We start from the raw sequence: 7,668 nt of genomic DNA, 5'->3' as shown, positions 1-7,668 counted from the left end.
TTTAATATATGTTTGTAGAAAAATGTTGCTGCTGGAATAAGTGTTGCAACTGCTGCAACTGCTGAAAACCAGTCAAATGTAAATGCAGGTCCATGTGCAGGTCCAAGTGCAAGTTGCACTCCAAGTGCAAGTTGCACTCCAAGTGCAGGTTGCACTCCAAGTGTAGGTCTAATTAGTGCCAGAAGGCCTATAAATGCCTCATCAAGTGGTGTGAGGCTTGCAACTACCTTGGCATCTGGTGGAAGGCCTACCAGTGCTACATCAAGTGATATGAGACAATTAAGTACTCAACAATCAACTTCTAGTGCAGCTGGCCAAAAAAGAAAGACTAGCACAGCTTTAAGAGGTGGTGCAACTCTTGCATATAAGAAATCAAGACCAAAAAAGGCAAAGACAGCTGGTTATGGTCTCTTATTTGGATCAGGTGGCAGTGTAACTGAGAGGGTATGTATTTTATCATTTAAACGCATTAAATTGCTTTAATTGATATTAGTTCATCTTTAAGTTAAGATTTTTGTTGTTCTCTTAGTCTGGAAATACTGATAGGGTATTACATAGTGCTACATTGTCAAGTTCAACTCCTACCAATATTGATCTTGGTTAGAAACCCAATGGACTAAGGTGGAAGGGAAGAGCTGCAATTACTCAAAGGCAGCTACGGGAGGAGATTTACAGAAGCACTCAAGGCACACCAAGCACTCAAGGCACTCAAGGCACACATTGATTTCACTTGGTTTAGCTTAATGGCTTGATCCCAACTGTTTTGGTTCTGCTATTAGGAAGACTTTGTTTTTTTATATGAATGGCGCCTATATGAATTTGTGTTAAGTTGCTATTGGGAAGACTTTGTTTTTCTGAATGAATTTGTGTTTGAATGAAGTTGCTATTCAGATTTCTGAAGCAAATGCAGTCCATTTCATTATCAAATAACACCTAGAACAAATCAATTTATCTTAAAAATAACAGCTAGAAACCAAATAACAACAATCACAATAATAGTGATATCAATACTAGTGTGTGATCCTTGTCTTCCTTGCCTTCTTTGCCTTCTTTGCCTTCCTTGTCTTCTATGTCTTTCTTGTCTTGCTTGTCTTCCTTGCCCTGAACTCGTTGATGGATTCTTAATGTTGTATTGTTCTTGGCATGTTGAATCATTTGCATCAGCCCATCGGAAGAAACCACACCCATTACCGAATGAATATTTTTGGTAACCCCAAAACATTCTTCCAGGATTAGTTGGTGTTCTTGATGTCTTTAGTTCAACATATATTCCACAGTAGCAACATCAAACCGTCATCGTGAAGACCAACAAAATCAAACCAACAAAAATACAATAGATCACAGACAAAAAAAAAGATGAGTAGATCGAAGGAAAAAATAAAGGCTCCAAAAATAAAAGAGAAAATTTGAAGAGACAAAATCGAGAAAAGTGGAGGAAAAAGCTCAAAATGTCCAACAATGGTGTTGAGTGAAAATAAAGAAGAAGAAATGGCCTTTAAAGATAAAAATCTAACCGTTAGTGCCTTTTTAAGGCTTCTCACGCTCTTACTTTGTGTGTATCACACGCTCCATGTGGAGTCTTTCCACATAGGATGCCATATCAAAAAAAGTGTTTAAAATGTTGGGTTTGAATGGGTTCAGGGGTCCAGATGACAAAAGGGTAAGTAGAAGGGTTCACAATACAAACAGATACAAGTACAAGAGTCCACCAGACCATTTGGCCTTTTTTATTGGTCATTTCACTCGAAAAGTTATTCAAGTTAAAAGATAATACATCCGACCACTTTTTAATAACGTGATATCTAGTTTTCTAAGCCAAAAAATAGAAAAACACATTTAACTCAATTCATTTTAACCAAAATGTTTGATCAATAACTCAACCGTAAAATCCCTTTATATGCTAGTAAATGTCAAAAAGATAACATAATTTTAAGTATGAAATTAGCAAATCGGATATAATTTAGAGAGATTTTAGTGTATTTTCTTGAAGAAAAAGAAAAGTAATATAGTTGTATTATTGAGCCACTTTACAGATACCATCTAGAACAACTTGCTACTACAATTCATTTCAAAACTTTTCCTAATTTTACCTGTTAGTTGATCTTGGAAATATATCTTTATTGGAATTTGGATCGGAGAATTATTACTCACTTTTTTACCCCATAATATTTGTTTTTCACTAGATGAAACCTTCTTTCAGTATTAATTATCATCGCGTTTGCTCTTTTTTATGATGACATAATACATAAATATGTCATTTAACTTGGCCTCATTAGTCATTTCTCATTTATGCACCTTTCAATTTTGGGTGTGCACAGGCAAGTGCTTAAACTTGTATAAAGTTAGAATAGACACACGTGTCTTATGTGACATCCTACATGACAATTTGTGTCCTACGTGGTGTCTATGTGTATTATGTCACATATGACTCATGTGTCTACTTGTTCAACTTTATATAAGTTTAAGTATCTATTTGTGCACACCTAAAATTAGAGGGTATAAATGTGAAATGAGGTCAAGTTCAATGACACATATATGATTGGATCAGAAAATTGAAGATACTAAACAAGTGTAAGAGAAGACAAAATTACAAGTTTGTTTCACTTGCTAACTATTTGTAAGACATCTTCTTCATGAATTACCTTTTTCCACAAATAGAGAGTTGATTTCTCAAATGGCCCACTTGACTAATACTCCCTTTGTCCCATTTTATGTGAGGTAGTTTAACTCGGTACGGAGTTTAAGAAAGAAAGAAAGACTTTTAAAACTTGTGGTCCAATATAAATGATAGAAATTTGTGTGGCTGTAAATCATTTCATTAAGGGTAAAATAGACATTTTATGGTTAAATTGTTACTTAATATATAAATGTGTCATTCTTTTTGGGACTTACTAAATATGAAAGTAATAAGTCACATAAATTGAGACAGAGGGAGTAGTTATTAGTATATTAGAAAGCCACTTTTTGTTTAAAAAAATTGGAATAAAATAGAAATGTGATTTTCTGAGATAATAACTAGAGGGACAAACTTGATGGACACAGTAAGATAAAGGTACTAGCATATTATCATGAATGAGTTTGGCCTAAATAAATTTCATACAGTAATAGAGACCAAATGTACAATGTACATTTCCAAAACTACTATACTAAAAATGAGAACCAAAAAAGTTTAAAATAGAATAAAATTATCTTTTACTACTATACTAAAAGTGAGAACCAAAAAATTTAAAAATTGAATAAAATTATCCTTTGAAAGATAAGTGGCCATTTTTCCATTCAATTAAACACTACTTCTTTACATTTAGGTACTAAAAAGTAAATTTACATTTCTGTTAGTAAAGACCACAATATTTCATTTAAATGAAATATTTGTGATGTGGATCTATAATAATAGACCATATGGAAAAAATGGTTTTTGTAAACTCGCAAAATTTGACCATTAAAAGATAATAGCATGAATGGATCCTTTCTGTAACGGCAGTGGAATGATTGAGCTCAATTATTAGCAGATAGCATAAATGAGCGTTTTCATAAAGTTCGATGGCATATTTGATATTTTCCCATTATTGTAAACTCAAACACAATTTTAAAGAATTTTATGTAATTTTTTAATAGTTCACACTCATCGTTATGGGATACAAACACAACACACCGCTCAAATACTAGTATATAATAAAATCTAAGTGTGTATATATATATATAAAGTAGAATGTTAGGCATGCTGATGTGGCATGCCTCTAAGGATTGAAAACCTATTTATTCTTTTTTTGGGTTTTTTGGCCATTTTTCAAATTTTAAAATACAAAAAAGTTCACCTAAATATTAAAGATGGTCATATTTATTCATTCTTTATCAATAGCCATATTTAATTTATTTTATCATTAATATTATTATGAATATAGAGAATGTGATATAACACCTCTTAAGGACTTCTATTCCTTGTTTATCTTTTTTCTTTTTCTTTTTTTTTAAACATTTTGTTGTTTTTTTCCTTCAAAATATTACATATATTGCAATTATTTCTTTAGTAACTAAACCAGTAATGATTTCTTCCTCTAAAAGTCACCATCAAAATTTGAATTTATGCTTCCCAAAAATAAATGACTGGTGGATTATTACTTAATCATAATTTCATTTGCACCATAATATTACACATACACATTCCCTCCATTGTAACTTACATTTCTTTTAAACTCATTAAATCTCTTAGTTCTTAGAAACTCTATTTAAGCCCAATGTATTTTTTTATGGATCAAAAATTCTAAATTTCTAACGAAGAGAACTACATGAATGAAATCTTTCTTCACCTTTTTTCATTCTATGTTGTTGGATTAAATCTCAAGTAGTATAAGAAATACTTGTGCTATCTATTTTTCTATGGTTTATTAATTTTAATTGAAAACGTTGTGTTTATTGTCAGAGGCGTATCCAGGATTTTGAGATGATGGGTGCACTGTTATGAAAAGGTTGATCTATGATATAAATTTGATCGGTTCGACATTTATCTTTTACTACTGAAAAAAGCGTTAAAATTTTAAAATTATAGGTCTAAAATTAATCACCAATTACCACTTAGAGAAGTGTTATCTAATGTTAGAAAGAAAAATAAAACAAGATAAATATAAAATTCAAATTTCTAACCTCGCAGATAGAGGTGCACCCAGTCATAATCACATTATGTAATACTTCACATGTGGGTTCACACATCTATATTTCAATATTTTTTTAAAATATAACACTACTATATATGATCTCGGGCGGGGATCATGCATGAACCCGGTGACCCCCTTAGATACGCCTCTGTTTATTGCACCATGCTTCACATAGCCTTAAACCCATTCTGCCCCATCTTATGGTCATCCCTAAAAAGGGGTAAAAAACGTGATGATAATTGATAAGAAAATAGCATAGTCCTTCGTATGTGGTCCATTAAATGAAGTGAGGGGTGCTTACCATCCGAGCAACTCCCTCTCGTCAATTTATTGTCTTTGTTTGTTGTTTATAATTTTCATTTTTTATTGATTTTAGGTTAGTTATTTTTTGCAGATTGACCATCTATTTATTTGCAGATTGGTGGAAATTGCTGCATCAATCATCACATGTTGAGAGGAGTAACTGATGCACCATTCATCACATATTGAGAAGAGTAACTTTTTTTCCTCTACTTTCTATTTCTATTTATGAGGTGATGATCTTGATAGCTTTATGAATGGTGTAGTCAGGGAGTACTGAACATCATCACTTCATAAGGGTTATTCTTACTTATGTTACCAATCTGTGTTTAAAAAACAAGAATTACTGATTTCAATAAACATTGCAGAAACACGAAGTAACCAAAGTTTAATAAACCAGTAAGAATAGATGAACATAAATTAATTGACAAAACTAAAATCTGTAAAAACATACCACAATCTGGAAAAACAGAATCATAAAAGATCAAGCCCACTGAATGCACAGTGTCCCCTTAAGGAAAGTATTCCCCTCTAGTATCCGAGGTTTGATTTGGAATATGTCATCCCAGGATAGAATGATTTCAATCACCATTGTATTGATACCCAAAACTCTGGTGTCAGCGAACCACTCAACAGCAGTAAAGTACACGAAGTAAATTTTGTGCAGAAGAAGAAGAAAACAGAAAAATTCGTAAGGAATAAGTCTGAAGAATCAATGTATTTATAGGCAAGAGGAACTGGTTCCGAAAGGTTGCAATCCTTTCAGAATCCACACGACCATTCATGAAAGTTTGCAACTATTCAAACGGTCATGGCTGTTTCTGAAAGTTGCAACCTTTCAGAACAGTCACTTCCAACGGCAGGAAATTCAAATAAAACGGGAAAGATTTAAATAAAATGGATCGCGCGTGGATCCGAGTCGGATCGGGTTAATTAACTAATTAATTGAAACGCTTCGGTTAATTAACTAATTAAAACGTTGGCCATTTAATTTAATTTAATTAATTAAATAAATAATTAACTAAAATAATTAAAATAAACTTTGTCCAAAAAAATAATCTCTTGATCGATCATTTTCCAAAGCCGAAGCCCAGCCGAGCGAGCAACGACGACAACGGCGCGAGGGGGGTCCCTAAATTAATTAAATAAATAATTAACTAAAATAATTAAAACAAACTTTGTCAAAAAATAAATCTCTCGATCATTTTCCAAAGCCGAGCGAGCGACAACGACGACGGCGCGAGGGGGTCCCTCTTTCCAACCCTTTTAACAATTAATAGGAGTGTTTCTATATTTAAACTCTCCTATTTTTCTTTCCACCATCGATGAGGGACAAATGCCTTCTCAATAAAGCATAAGAGGACTTGTCAAGTTCTCAACTCTTCAAGTTCCCAACTTTTCAAGTTCCTCTCTTTTCATCTTCCCTCCATTTCCCATTACTCTTGCTACATACCCAACAACTTAGATAGGATGGAGGCAGAGAGATGCGTTATATCACCTTTTCTATATTCAATTTTATATACATTTAACTTATGTCATCTATATATATTTTTATTTTTTTAATTAAAAGAAAGAAAAACTAAGATAAGAACTAAAATGTATTATTATTATTTTTGCAGATGAGATGACAGCCTATTTTTGATGATTTATTTGGAGATTTTATAAAGCAAGAAATCTATGAGGTTATTTAATTTTCATATTATTAACTTAATAATTCGGAGGCTTGAATGTTTTTTATTTTTTATTTTTAAAGAAGGGAAGGTCTTGACAGAGAATAAAAGAAATTTGGAAGCAAGAATTTGAGAAGTTAATCATTTCAATTTAAACTTCAAGAAGTTGCCCTTCTTAACTTTATGTCAAGCAACACTGAAATTGAATATTTACTTCTTTTTCTATGATGATGTCTCTATGTTAAAGCTACTATGATAACTCTAAATATATTTATTCACTTGTGTAATTGCATTTTTGGTCTTTTAACATATAAAATATATGTAATGTGCAGGTTGATAAACTATCATTAGAGGAGTGAATATATTTTGTTTGATGTAAGATTCTTTCTCATGTATATGCAACCTTTCCTATAAAATAAGTTATTATATTGATTCCCTTTGTTTTAATTTTTCTCACGTGATAGAGTGAAATTCAGGAAGAAATAGCATTATCAAAGTATTTTAAGTGATGAATTAACAACAAAAATATGACTATTATATATTGTTAAAATTGAAACTATTTTTGAAATAGTATTTGTTTCTAAATTAAAGTTAAACTTATTAATTATTTTAGACTTATCTATCTATATATAAAAGGAGAAGAAAAAATGACACATGTCATTACCACAATTTTTTGAATTTTAAATATTAAATAATTTTAAATAATCAATAATAAATAATTATTTAAATAAATATTGAAACATATCAATAATTACAATTAGATCCTATGTAATTGTACGGTAGTTACAATACCACAATTTTTTAGTATATTTTAGCTTTTAGATATTTTAGATTTAGACCCATTTACTTATACGTAACTACATATAATTTTAAATAATCATTTTTTACAAATCATTTAATCAAGGAAAATTGGATTCACAATTTTATCATTTTTAATATACCCATTTATTATAAATGAGTATATATTTTACGTAAGGAGTCTAAATATATCAGTATTTTGTATTTAAAATTTATATCAAAAAATAAATATATTTTTACAGATATTG

This window comes from Solanum tuberosum, unplaced genomic scaffold, assembly GCF_000226075.1.
Source record: "Solanum tuberosum cultivar DM 1-3 516 R44 unplaced genomic scaffold, SolTub_3.0 scf00193, whole genome shotgun sequence".
Classification (NCBI taxonomy): Eukaryota; Viridiplantae; Streptophyta; class Magnoliopsida; order Solanales; family Solanaceae; genus Solanum; species Solanum tuberosum.
This window is presented reverse-complemented; position numbering follows the sequence as displayed.